The sequence below is a fragment of the Eulemur rufifrons genome, chromosome 4 (assembly GCF_041146395.1).
Source record: "Eulemur rufifrons isolate Redbay chromosome 4, OSU_ERuf_1, whole genome shotgun sequence".
Taxonomy (NCBI): Eukaryota; Metazoa; Chordata; class Mammalia; order Primates; family Lemuridae; genus Eulemur; species Eulemur rufifrons.
In genome coordinates this window covers 61,508,115-61,523,400 of record NC_090986.1, presented here as the reverse complement: position 1 = coordinate 61,523,400, position 15,286 = coordinate 61,508,115, and positions in this window count along the sequence as shown.

Sequence of the window (15,286 nt, the reverse complement as noted above, 5' to 3'; positions counted from 1 at the left end):
TCAAATGCATAGGTAACACTACATGAGGGTCAGTGTCAGTAAAATATTTTGGCTAAGGAAAATGGAATCTTATTTATAAAAATTGCTTTGGCCTTTTAAAGTTCATATAGGAGATTTCACCTAAAACTCTAAGTTTCTATGTTATCTTACGTTGAATATGGAATTCACTGATAATCCATAGAGGTATAAGGGCTATATTAATAATACTATAACAATTTGGAACTCTTTGGGGGAGGGCAGTCAGTGATTCAGAAGAACACATGGTTTTGATTTTTAGTTGCTTATAGTTTAGTTTATCATATTTTCAATGGTATAAATATTTTATTTTTCATTAACTAAACTAGTGCTTACTAAAGCTAATGATCAGAAGCTAAAAGTTATGTGCCTGTCAAAAACAGTGTATGTTATTTGAATTTATAATGTATTTCTAGGAGAAGCATTTTTTTCTTTGCTAATAAATTTGCCAATATAAAGAATGGGTCTTCTGTATCACATTAGCTACCCTATAACACTATCTCTTGAATGTTACTGAACTATAACCAAAACCAAGAAAAATAAATTGAAACAGATACGAAAAGCGAAATAGATTTATTCAACACATAGCTAAGAATGGGACGCTCCAAATTGCTTTTTCTTTTTCTGTAATGTTCCATTTAAATGATGGCTGTGAGCTCTAGATCTTTAGAAAAATAAAAATAGCATATGATTTGGTAATGACAGGGTTGCTGTTTACATAATCCAGTGAAGACAGACGTGAAGTAATGAGACTTCAGCCTCTTAATTAATCAGATGATGTATTCCAAAAGCAAAACCAGAGTTCATGTGATAAATGCTTTTAAAAGCCTTCTTACCCAAAACCTCTCTGGCATAAAAACCATGTCAAAATTGGAATAAAACACTTAAATTACAGATAATTGTCGGCATTGCTCAATCACATAGCACAAGGTAATTCAGAGGCAGTGGTAATACACTGCCAGTCTAAGATAAAATTTTAAATATTTTTTGTCCAAAATAAATGAGTCAAGATGCATCATCCACTGTATCTGCTATTGTTACTCTCCAGACATTATTTTACATGTGTAAGCCCTGTGCTTTTATTGGAGAAGCTTCCTTAAAGTGCTTTCAGAACTGTTTCTCCCTGAATCCTTAGGGCTTCTTTGTGTATGTAACATGGAAAAACAAAATAGCAAGCCTACAATTCGCATGAGTTGTTTTGTCTTCAGTGACCTCATGTTAACTAACTTATGTACGGTGATCCAGTCAGATGTCAAGACATCTACTTGGCAAAAAACATCACATGATTTTCTCTTTGTCCACCTTTTTCTACAGAGACAAGTGTCATTCCTGAAGGTGAGACCTCTCTGAGAACACTTCCATCCTTTAGATGTAATATTGGCTTTGCTGGGCAGTTAGATAATGTTGATAGTATTTTAATTTTAATGTGTGGTTCATACATATTTGTATAAAGCATTCAATTCTTAGAAGGATCCATCCTTTTTCTAATATTCCACTTCTTTAAACTATTCATCTTCTAAGCCTTCCAGTCGCAATTAATCTGTCAATGTAATTTACTCACACACATTTTCCTAATAATTAGTGTAATTCTCTCATGTTTCTTTCATCTCTTTCCATCATAGATGCCACTTCCTCATTCATATCTTAGCTCTTTCAGTCCCTGCACAGCCATAAGTTGCATCATCTTCAGGCTCCAATGCTCATTTTTGTTGTAACTCCAAAGCTTAGTCCACTGCCCTCAAGTTAGATCTCAATCATTGAAAATAATATCTTCGTTTATAACTGTTTTATGCCAGAGAAAATTGTTTCTTTACTTTGAAATGTCTCACAAAGAAAAACTTTATCTGAAACATTGTGTAATAGACACAGTCAATGCTCTGCCCAGATCCTCTCAGATCTTTTTTTTTCAATCCTTTTGAGTAGCCCTCTCCTAATTGAGGCACGCTTCTGCCTCTAATAGCTCTTACCTAAGACTTTCTTTGGGAGGTTTGCTACCCTCAAAAGACTTTGCTTGATATTGTAGCCTTGCTTGGATTTTTTTCCTCCTTACCAGTCTCACTTCTCTTACCAATTTCTCCTCGGAAGACTTCAATAATAAATCATTTGCTCAAGAATCCTCATCTCAGAGTCTGCTTCCGGGAATCCCAAACTAAGTCACCTTGCAAAATTAATCAGACATTGAAATCTCTATTTTCAAGAGATGACTATTGTTCTACTCCTGTTCTTCCCTCATCCCAGACCCAGATCAATATCACCCCCAGCAACAGCCAAAACAAAAGAAAGAAAGGAAGGAAGGAAGGAAAGAAGGGAGGGAGGGAAGGAAGGAGGGAGGGAGGGAGAGAGGGAGGAAGGAAGGAAGAAATTTACCACCTTTATCATTAAAATCTAATCACTATCCCATTTGGTATAATTTTGATATCATTTATTTGTTTTAAAGAAAGGAAGCCAAAAGGCACAAATTTCATTCCATGTATTTCGTACATTAATAAAAGTATACTATTAGCTTTAGTACAAAAAGTACACTATTAGCTTTCAAAAATAACAAATAATTATTTTGTATTATTATTTCTTGATGTTAGTGCCCTTAGGAACTACTGTGTTGCTACAAACAATACATTTAATAAATAAATCTAAATTCTGAAACCCCAAATTAAAAATTTAGGACATTTTTTGACTGTGTTGAGGTCGTATAATTTTAGACAAACTTTCTAAAAGACATGTACAACCAGACTAAAATAGTGATAATGGGGGCAAACATTTTGGTTGCTCTTGTGCTAAAAAGATGATAAAGACAGGGGCAGGGACAGGAGTAAATCATGTGTGCACATTCACTGGTCCTGTGTTCTCATATGATCATCTTGGTTCTCTTAAACCATTCTTTTTCATCTTTTCCATCTTCTAAAATTAGCAATTCTCCCTTCTAATCACTCATTATCCCATCTACAGCTCAAAAACACTACAAAATAGTCTGATGCAGATCAAGAGCAATTAGCTGAGAAAATTAGAAAGGAATATGAATCTATAGGACAAAACATTGTAAAATATCAGTCATAGCATCCGCCATCACGGTTACAAAAAATTTGCAGTAACTTTAAGAGTGTTTATTGCCAACAGTAATATAATATCTTTGTGAAGTTTTTACTATATCAAAACTTAAAATATAAAATTAGTAACAACTTATCAAAACTGATTGTTACTGTTATAAAAATGATTTTACCCTAGGTTAACTGATTTTGTTAGCCTTGACCTCAAAACACTTGTAAACATTAATGTTGCTAGTCCTCAAAATTTTTAGATTATATATGAATAATTTAAAGCTGCTGCAAAATGTCCTACACTTACCTAAGTGGGGCACAGCAACAAGAGCAAACTTTGAATATCAACTTTTATTATATAGGCTAAAAAAAGAAGCCAAGTACTGTGAGCTAGGGCCCAAAACAGGGAACTGATGGCCAAGAATTCTAATCAACTTTCATGTTGTACCTTCTCTGTGTTAGGTAACTGCAAAAATAAATATGACATAATTCTTTTCACCCAGGACATCAATTTAGTAGGAAAGAGAGACATGTATATATAATAGGCTCAAATACAGTGTAAAACATTCTGTAACAGAAGCATAAACCAAGCCCATATTTTATTTTGGAAACACAAAATAGGGAGCAATTACTCCCAACTGGGGGTGGGGATTCTTAAAAGAAGAGGTGACATTTGCAGTGGGTTGCCAAGCAAGTGTAAGTTCTCATGGATGTGTCACTCCTCAGACTCTGGAAGTTCCTATGTTATTCCCCTGTGCATCTCCACTAGCTAGTAGATACTTGGCACATAATAGGTGCTCTGATGTATGTTGAATAAATTAGTGAATAAGATAATCAATCAAACATTATTCTCATTATCAAAATCCCCCAACATTCCTATCTTCAGCCTCTTCTAGCTCTAATTTTGATTCTTGATATTATTGCTTGAGTTATCTTCTTTGAGTAAAAATTAAGCACCTAATTCCTCTTCTAAAAAGAAAGAAAGAAAAAAAAAAACCTTTCCATGAGCACAAAATCCATGTCACAAGTAAATAGCAAACACATAAAAATCTGTCTCCAACCTGCTTGTCCACCCTAATTTTTTCCCATTCTATGTAAGACAAACCCTGTACTTCAGCCAAAACAAAATTCTAACTCTTTCTAAGCATGTGTTTTCACATATTATTCCCTCTGCCTGAAAGTACTCTGTCCTACAACCAGGAGTCAAGCCCAACTCAGCCTTTAGGACCAAGAGCAATGGTTACAGCTACAGTAAAGCTGAACTACATTTAACATGCCTCAGTTTCTTTGTAATGCCACAGTTTAGGAGTACAGTGTCCCATGATACACACAGGGATTTGGTTCCCCGCCCCGCCAAAGTTCACACACACCCAAGCCCTACAGGCAGCCCTGCATATAGGAAGTTAGCCCTTCATAAACATGGGTTTCATATTCTGCAAATACTGTATTTTCAATCTGCTTTTGATTGAAAAAGATCCCCATAAAAGTGGACCCACGCGGTTCAAACCCGTGTTGTTCAAGGGTCAACTGTACTAAGAAATCTACATAATAATTTCTGAACCAAATTTACGTGTGTGTGTGTGTGTGTGTGTGTGTGTGTGTGTGTGGTCTTACAACTTAAAGAACTTATGTAGAGCTTCCTGCTTCGAATAGGTTAAAATAATTTTAAGCTTTTAAACATAGGGCTTTATTATGGACAGGCTAGCATTTGGGTGACATAGGCTGATACCAAATAAAAGATAATTAATTTACCATTTATAAAAGAACATGAAAATTAGTTGTTCCTGGACTACTTCCAAAATCTACTTTTATAATTTTAAGCCAAAATGTATGAGTGTTTATAAAGATGAAAGCCTTTTTAAAAAATTGCTTTTCTGGAAAATGTAATGATACTTTTAGGTAGCTCTAATGAAAATAAATGTGCTTAACAAGCCATAAGAAATATGCTTTTGTGTTCCTCCATTATAAATATTTTGAACCATGCTTTTACAGAGCTTTATATATTGAAAAATTATGTAAAATATTCCATCTTTTTGTTATAAAAGAAAGCTGTATTAAGCTTCATGGAAATATAGCTAGCCAAGTGGGATTGTCTGGGAATAGAAAGGAAAATTCTTATTAAAAATGGAAATCATTATATTTATCTGAATACAATATTATAATCATAAATTTAGTGAATATTTAAGATGATTTTGGGCAATTTCACTTTGTTTATTGTTTCTATATGGTTATGCATGATTATGAAATTTAACTGTAATTCTAGGATAGTTTTTCCCAATGACACACTTTATATCTTTCCTAATTACACCTGTAGCAAAATCATTTTCAGGAAACCAGCTTTCTGTGTCTATTAAATTATTTTTTGCACCACAGAAAATAACCTCTATTTTCATCACTTTCATGTATTCTTTACTTTTCTCTCTAGAATTACGATATTCCATTAGCTGATGGCACAGGGGTTTTGAGTACTTTTCAGAGTTTTGCCATCAGAGGTATCCTTAACCATGCTTATTAGGCCTTAGAGAGTGCTAATTTTCTTGTACAAAGGGAGTTTTGAGCTTTCATTAGGATGTTTCCCAGATGCTTTAATTTTCAGATATAGTTTAGCACAATTATGGCTGCTTTAAGCAGGGATTTTTGAGAAATAATGTACACAGCAAAATGCAAAAGCACCAAGTAGCCAATAAACAACCACAGTAACATGGTTTAATATCCCATATACCAAAGAGAAAATGTGTATTTTGTGATATTAACTATTATGGTTGCAAATATATCACAATTTAGACAAATAAGTTCAAGAATATCAATGTCCCTGAAATTGTATGCGTCCTTGGAATGTGAATTAAAAATACAGCACTGTTTAACATGTTGGGCACTAGAATATAGTGAATAAAAAATAAAAGGCCAAATATACCTTATTAAATTGGGGGAAAAGACAGCTTAATAATATACATCTTACCAAGAGTATGAATTCATAGAATGAGTTAAAAGAAAAAGTAGACTACAAAGCATTACGAACAATATATTCTAATTATGTTTTTCAAAAAGTGACTACAAGTTATGTTTCAAAGAGCTGGGAATATTTAGCCCATGTCCAGACCAAGTACTGTTTTTTCTGGGCTAAATATTTTCAGTTCTATAATAACTTATGTGAATTGTGCTGCTATAAACATTCGGGTGCAGGTGTCTTTTTTATAAAATGACTTTTGTTCTTCTGGGTAGATGCCCAATAATGGGATTGCTGGATCGAATGGTAGGTCTACTTGAATCTGTTTAAGGTATCTCCACATTGCTTTCCACAGGGGTTGCACTAGTTTACAGTCCCACCAGCAGTGTATGAGTGTTCCTGTCTCTCCGCATCCACGTCAACATGTATTGTTTTGGGACTTTTTGATAAAGGCCATTCTCACTGGAGTTAAGTGATATCTCATTGTGGTTTTGATTTGCATTTCCCTGATGATTAGAGATGTTGAACATTTTTTCATATGTTTGTTAGCCATTTTTATATCTTCTTTTGAAAAATTTCTATTCATGTCCTTTGCCCACTTTTTGATAGGGTTGTTCGATTTTTTCTTACCGATTTTCCTGAGTTCTAAATAGATTCTTGTTATCAGTCCTTTATCTGATGTGTAGTATGCGAAAATTTTTTCCCATTCTGTAGGTTGTCTGTTTACTCTCGTGACTGTTTCTTTGGCTGTGCAGAAGCTTTTTAATTTGATCAGGTCCCATTTATTTATTTTTGTTGTTGCCGTGATTGCCTTAGGGGTCTTCTTCATAAATTCTTTGCCTAGGCCAATGTCTGTAAGAGTCTTTCCTACGTTTTCTTCTAGAATTCTAATAGTTTCTGACCTAAGGTTTAAGTCTGTTATCCACCATGATTTGATTTTTGTGAGAGGTGAAAGCTGTGTTTCCTGTTTTAGTCTTCTACATGTGGCTATCCAGTTTTCCCAGCACCATTTATTAATTAAGGAATCTTTTCCCCAGAGTATGTTTTTGTCTGCTTTGTCAAAGATTAGATGGCTATATGAGGATGGTTTTATATTTGGATTTTCTGTTCTGTTCCACTGGTCTGTGTCCCTGCACTTGTGCCAATACCAAGCAGTTTTTATAATCACAGCCTTGTAGTATAGTTTGAAGTCTGGCAAATTAATACCTCCCATTTTGTTTTTGTTGCTTAAAATTGCTTTTGCTAAACGGGGTCTTCTCTGGTTCCATACAAAGATTGGTTTGAACATATTTTCATGTGCTTATTGGTCATTTGTATATCTTCTATGGAGAAATGTCTATTCAAGTTATTTGCCTGTTTTTTAACCAGGTTGTTGTGGTTATTACTATTGAGCTCTAAGAATTCATTATATATTCTAGATATTAATTTCTTACCAGATATATGATTTGTGACTATTTTCTTGCATCCTGTGTTTGCCTTTTCACTTTGTCAACTGTGTCCTTTGATGCACAGAATTTTTAAATTTTAATGTAGTCCAATTTGTCTATTTTTTAAAATTTCTGGTACTTTTAATGTCATATCCAAAAAAATTCTTGCCAAATCCAATGTTATGAAGCTTTTCCCTTATCTTTTCTTCTGAGAATTTTATTATTGTAGTGCTTACATGTAGATCTTTAATCTATTTTGAGTTTATTTTTGTATATGATGTAAGGGCAAGCTCCAACTTCATTCTTTTGCAAGTAGATATCTCGTTTTCCCAGCACCATTTGTGGAAAAGACTGTCTTTAGCTTATTGAATGGTCTTGGCACCCTTGTCAAAAGTTTTCTGACCATATCTGTGAGGCTTTATTTCTGGGCATTCTACTCTATCCTGTTGGACAATGTAGCTGTGTTCATGCCAGTATTATCTTTTGTTTGTAATAGAGTAGCAAATATTTTCCCAGGTTGTTATTTGTCTTTTTACTTTGTTTATTTATAATACTTACTTTTACCATGCGAAAGTTGTTTTATTTTTATGTAAATTTATCAGTATTTTTCTTTATTGTTTCTATATTTTGTGTCATAGGTAGGAAAGTTTTTCCTGTCCCTAGCTTATAAAGGAATATGTCAATGTTTTCTTCTAGTACATGAATAACATCATGTCAATTTATCTAATAATTATTGTCTTCAATTCTACTATAAAGTGGTCAGAGAAAAAGGGAGATTGACCACTTTTAGTAAATCCATGATAATAAACCAAATTGAAAAAAGCTGCAACAGGACTGCTGGCCAAGTTAGAATATGACCTTTTGTTTATAGTGATGATGACAATGAGGAGGAGGAAGAGAAGGATAGCTACTGTCTAATGACTTCATGCTCTATATAGGCACTGTTGGGGCTCTTTGCATACACTACACATAGAGAAAGAAGAAAAGCCTAGTTTTTAAGAGGATTAACTTCAGAGTTATAAAAACTGAGTTATAATACATGTTTTACTAGATTTGATTCCAAACTCTGTCACTTACTGGTTGTGTGACTTTGAGCAAGTTTCTTACATTCATTAAGTCACAATTTTTAAATCTGTAAAATAAAAATAATAATACAATTTACTTCATGGACTTTTTGTAAAATTAAATAAGATAATGCAGCTGGATATGGTGGTTCATGACTGTAATCCTAGCACTTGGGGAGGCTACACTTCAGTCTGGATGGCAGAGTGAGAGCCCATCTCAAAAAGAGAAAAGATAATGGATAACACACATAAAGTCCTCAGTGATTAGCATAAATATTTAATATATGTTAGCCACTGTCAATCCCCAATTTATGAATAAAATTACAAAAGTGATGAGAAATCAGAAAAAGTCCCATAGCTAGTAAGTGTCAGAATTGGGATTCAAAGCCAAGCTCTAATCTCTTTTCACCCCAAAGCTCCTATCCATCTACTACATCAGTAGAAAGTAATATTTACATGAATGCTGATTTCTGGAAAAGCCTAGAATAGAGCAGACTTGGGTGTTAGGGGAACTATTTTCTGATTAGAAACAAACAATGATTTTTAAATAAGAAACTCAGTGTGCAAAAACATAGTGCATGACTCCATGATCATTGCCTCTTTTTCCATAATCAAATGGGAAGTATTCAAAATTTTAAAGCTGAGAAATCAGAGAAGAAAAGGACTGAGACAGAGTTTCTGGACTGGGTAATCAACAGCTTATGGTTGATTGTTAGGGCAGAAACCACAGTATGTGTGGTTAAAGAGCAAGTGTATACCAGCAGCAGAGGGCTGGTGCAAGCTGGACCAGGGTTAGCCAAGATTAGACAGGTTTCTGCAGAACAGGAGCCAGGAGAGGCCCCAGCAGGGGGGCAGAGGATAGAGAGTGGGGGACATTTATTCCTCATGACTCGTGTTTCCATTAAGGGAAGAAAATGTCTAATCTACTCCCCAGAGATGGAAAATTATGGGAGGAATGCTTTCAGCTTATCTCTGATCTTCCTCTTATTCCAATAGATGAGTGACTTATCGTTGGTGAATTTGGAAGAACACGTAGCCCCTGACTCTCCCACATGTCAGCATGCAAACCAAGTGCAGAGAGGGTGCATTCTGGGCTGCTGCTGCTGGAGAAAATTCAATTCAACAAGGTTGACCAAACATCTAAACACATGTTTCCAATCAGCTTTATCAATAATGAAGTTAACATTTTAATGTCTATTGCTCCAATGTGAGAGGGGAAGAAAGCAGTGTCAGCCACAGGCAGAAAGAAGCTGAAGCAGGAAGGTGCTTGGCATCAGTAAGCTCTAGTGACACAGGCAGAATCTGGAACTCCAGGTTAGAGCTCTGACACAGAGACTCAAAACTGTGAATCTAAGGGGTGATGGTAGCTGTCTTGTGGCTAGATTTGGCCTAGAACCTAAATGCATGCTCACCCCCTTGAGACTGGAATTTGAGGCCTGAGAGGTGAGAACTGGAGGGATGAAATGCCTCAAACCAAAGAAGTAGAAAAATGGAGATAACCTGTGTTTACTGCACTTTTGAAAAACGAGATAGTCCCTGAAAGGCTAAAGACACAATAATTTAAAAGAGGAGAATTTTCTAGAGCTTGGGAAATCTGACTGTGCTTGTAGAGCTCATGAAAATCATAACATTGAAGATGCAAGAGAGTGGAAAGTAATTGATGCAGTGGGTCCTAAAAGGCTGAGAGGGGACAGGCTCCTGGGTGGAGAAGGAAGGTGTAGCCTTGGGAAGACAGAGCACTCCTGAGATGGGAGGGAAAAATAAAAAGGGAATGAGTAAAGGAAAAACAAAATTTAAAGTGAGGAAGAGGGAAATCAAAGGTGCTCTTGTTTAGAAAGAGGGTAAGGATGACAGTGGAGGGTGATAACGTAGAGTTAGTGCATGTGAGAATGAAGGGTAGGAACAGAACAGCCATAAAGCATAAAGCCATGGGTAAGAAAGGGGATTGGCACTGATGATCTAAAATGCAGATTAGAGTAAATCCATGGTAAGCCCATTGAACTCAGCTTGGCTGTGGTTGTGTAGCAATGTTTTGTTTCCTGGGATTAGGAAGCACAGAATACTGGGTGCAAATCGAATTTAGTAAACTCAGTATGTCAAATACATTTTAACTTTTCTTTATTAATAACTGTGGGTTTTTATCTCAGGGTCACCACTTTAAATAATTATTCTGTCAAAATTGTAGTGTAGTTGCAAATATAAAAGTTGTAAAAGATAAGGCTGAACTGAAAACATAACTGAAAAAATACCTAAACATACTTGTTTAGTTTGTTGGTTTATTTTAAAACCAAATCCAACATCTCAGATTACAAGTAGAGTGCTAATATTTATCAAACATCTAAGACGTGCCAGACATTTGTGCCCACAACATAAATGTGTAACTTGAGTTAAGTAAGTATCCAATTGGTAAAGTTCTGGATCATTTATTCAACAGTTGTACATCTACTAAGTGCATCTCTTTGCAGCATAATATAATGTGCAATATATGGTCCTTTCCCTCCTTTATCTCTCACCCAGTTGTGCCAGTAAGACATGAAACAGTATAGCAACATCAAAAGGTGAATACAATTAAGTACCAAATATGTTTCACAAATTTTCGGAGGAATGAACAACATGAGCTATCTTTGAGATGATGGGCAGGATTTGGATGAAAAAGAAAGGAAAGGATGGGATATTTCAAATCACAGCTGTTGTGTGCTGTGGAACAACCACAGTAACTCAGCATGTGGGTCGAACTACTATGGAGAAGGAGTAAAGGAGAATCTTTGAGTCAGAGATATATAGAGATATCAGAAAAATAGGAAGAGAGGGCTTTCCCCAGGAAGGAAGGTCCTGGAGTAGGGAGGAGTCAGATGCAGCCTCCAGGGGGCAGCAAGAGCCTAGTGCAGAATGGCTTCAAGTAAGGGCTGTGACCCGGTAGGAAGGAGGACCTGGAAGCATCAGCGGGCAGCCAGGCTGGAAGAGACACAGCCCATCAAAGAGACCATATTCTCTTTAGGATACAACCAGGAAACCACTGTCTTCATCCATGTATCCTCCCTACCAGTCAGCAACATCTCAGAGAGATCCCATGGCGTTTCTAATCATTTTCGACTATACCTGCAGTCTCATCTTTAGGTTGGTATAACTTTTATTTCCTATTTAGACTAAAACTTCTCTCCTTCTCTCAACTGAGGTCTGACTCCTGGTTGTTAACAAAAGACCATGAGATCTGTGGAGGAAAAAGAGAGAGCTTAATTTTCTATAAGCAATCTACAGATTGAGGAGACACAGCCTCCATTGCAAACTGAAAAATGTGCTCCAGGGAACAAAAGGGGACCTGCTAAAACAGAGGGAGGTGCCCATCTTAGCCCTAAATTAGGTGCATTCATGCAAATGAAGGATTCAGACCCACTCTGTCCCGATTGGTGGAAAATGACTTAACTCCTGATTGGGTAGTTTTCAAGCCTGAAGCCTGAAGCCTCTGCTGGATGTCTCCTTAGGGGCTGGTGGGACTTTTCCAGCCGTAGTATTTTAGCTCCAAGAACTACCTTAGATCAGAGGTGCAAACGGGATGGTTGGAATCTCTCTCTCTCTCTCTCTCAACAAAAAGATTATCCTTCTCTCACCCACCCTGGCCACTCAGTTTCTGTTATCTTGTTTTGGGTGTCTCTATTATCCACAGGGAGTTCATCTGGTCTGGAGAGCCTGGTGTCTTATTTTGTAGTTTTATTTCACATGACTTTGTTTGGGGACCAGGACTAGGCGTAGCAAGTGCAGGCTGTTTCTAATGCTGTCTTCTTCTAACCTGCAGCTCTGAACACCACCCCACCTCTTCCCCACCCCAGTGGGGAGGATGAGGGCTATGAGGAAACAGCCAAAGCCTATTTACTTAGCTTTTGCTGTGTGTGGTTCTGACTCAACAGTGATTAAAATGTAGACTCTCTTTCTTGGGTTGTATTTGCAGACTATTTAAATACCTCTCCACCAGGGAATTCGAATCTGCACCATCTCCCAGTGAGACAACTTCCAAATGACCTTTTTCTGCTGGGGTCCTTCCACTTCAACAGGCAGCCTCTGGAGATAGCTGAAACCATCCCCGACAATCCCTGTGTCCACCGGGTGGTGTGCAAAATCCCAGAAGAATGACACATTTTGGGGGTGGGGTGGGGCTTCCAAGAAAGACAGAGGTTAAATTTTCCTCCAAACAGGAATGATGTGAAGTCCAGACTTGCACCGTTATGTTTGTGGTTTGAGAGTCATACCTGATAAAATAGTAAAGTCATCTATATGAATGCTGTCCCCTGATCATCTATCTATTAATGTAGGCCAAGAAGGTTTTTCCCATTGCAATAAATTTGCCTGGAAATTTGCATAATTGTAGAGGAGGAGAAGTCAATTGCCATTATCCTATAAGAGGCTGAAGAAATGATTTCTAACCAATTTGTCATCTTATAAATTATGATATCCAATGAAAAGTATCTTCTGGTTTTTCATTCAAGTGTTTAAAAACAGAATTTTCTTTTTCAGTAGAGCAAAATGGAGACAGAGGTTTCTTCCCCTTCTCCTCTCCAGCCCTCCCTCTTTCTTTTTTAGTCTGTTGATCAGTAGCTCAAATCCTCAAATCACTGCTAATCACTAATTGTCACAAAGTTGGCTTCTGTTTGCCATCTACCTTGTCTTTGATGTTACCTTGTCCTTGCTGTGGCAGCAGGGGACCATCATGTTTTGACAATTTTCTATTCTATTGATCTTCTCTGTTAATTTTCAAGATACTTAGGAAGAAAGCCCTTTATTCTGTTCTGGGGAAAAATCTGTTACCTAGGCATTTACCCAATATTAATAACAGTTCTAAAAGAACGAAATTTCGTGCTTGAAAGTGGTGATGCTACTATGTCACTGTATTCCACTTCATCTCTAAAGAGCTATTAAATGCTGCTGGGTCAATTTTGACATGCTTAGTTAACAGGAAAGAGAGAACAAAGAAAATAAACCTACATAATGGGTCTGCAAATTAAAAAGAAGGAGGCATGGTTGGGGGTCTCTCCAGAATCACACCTCTGTGTATTCTGTCTCTCACTCCAGCTTTCTGATTTGTCAAATCTTTTTGATTTTTTCAATTACACATCTCTGAATCCTTAGAAAGGTAACAAAGCCTAAACCTGTCAAACTCTGTTAACATTCTCAGAAAAGAAACAGAAAGCAAAGAAGTTGGAAGAGAAATAGAGAAATAGCGGTTCTGAGCTCTCACAGAATATGTTTTTGGAAAGATGACATGGGTTTCATAACAATTTGAGGTCAACAGTCCATACTACTCTTCCAAGGCTCATCCTTCAATTGAATACAAGTTCTTTTACAATTGTCCTCAAAGTTCCCCAAACACTCATAAAGTCCTATTCAGTGAAATTGGCAGATAAAAACTCTCATTCTTTAAATGTGTTCAAAAACACATTTTATAAACTAATTATGTATTTAAACCAGCTAATTTTTCTTGATAAATTAGATGTTAGACATGCAGATTTTATGCCATCATCATTTCCATTGATTACTGACAGAAATATTAGGGATCCAATAGTGTGGAATACAATTAAATAAAACAATTCCAAATGGATGGAGGAGGGCATTTTGTCCTAATGTGAATCATTTTATTTTAGCTAAACCTATTACCCGCAGATATTTATTAGCCATTCACATAGACCCCAGACACTTTATGTGCCCTGCAAAACATAGTGATGGGCTGAGAAATATCCCATGCTGTTGTCCTCAATAGTAATTAACATCTAAAATCCTGGAAACGGTACAGAGTGGGCAGTAAACCCAGTTTGATATAATTGTTGGCAACGTCTTCTACTGGGCAGCACATTTGAGTGGGAATCATGTGTTCTAAATTCTATTCAAGGCAATCCTCTCCTCAAAGCAAATCACATCTCTTGACTCCTTAATTTCTCCAGTATTAGAGGCTGGCAGAAATGCTTAGGGAGAGAAAACATTGGTAGAGATTCTCGAGATCTTGTTTTACCAGAGCTTTCTGTTTCATATCGATTTATAATTCACTAAGCAATTCTTAAACCCATCTGGGGAGCCCTACCTTTGAAACTTTTAAAATATCTGAGGATTCTAGTTATCTCCATAAGGTAATAGAAGTAGGGCGATTATAACACTACTCTATGTTGTATCTATATAATTATATTTGGTTGCATTTTTGATAATCTGTATCACTGTTTCCTTTTTGTCAATGTCTATACTTGTATATTAATTTTTATATTAATTTTAATATTAATTTTTAATAGTTAACCTTAGGCCAGGATTTTGGCCTGAATTTAAGGCATACACTGCTCTGCCTTGTGGGCCCCTCACCTGCAGTCCTATCTTAGGTACCACAGGGGCTACAAAATCAAGAGTCCTGAGGTTCTAGATAGTGGTTATCAACCTCCAAAATGCATAAGCTAGCCTGTTAAATGCAGATTCCTAGGTGCCAGATCTGAGGTTTATGATTCAGCGTGTCTTGGGTTCAGGCCAGGAACATGCATCTCCAGCAAGCACCCAGGTGGTCCTGATGCTGGTGGTCCAGTCACCACAATCCGAGAAACACTGTACTGGGGACTCGCCAGAGGAGGGTCATAAACCATCTTGTGCACAGGTGAGTTGACAATGACTGGTAGAGAAAGCCGGATGACCCAGGGCGCTGCGTCCTCTTGGGGAGAGGGTTGGGGACAACACTTCCAGCCCCTTCTTTTCTACCAGGTGGGTAGCATAGAATGATCATTTGTACATACTCTGTAGGCCATGACCTCCTCACTAAAAAAAAGTGGTTCTCTT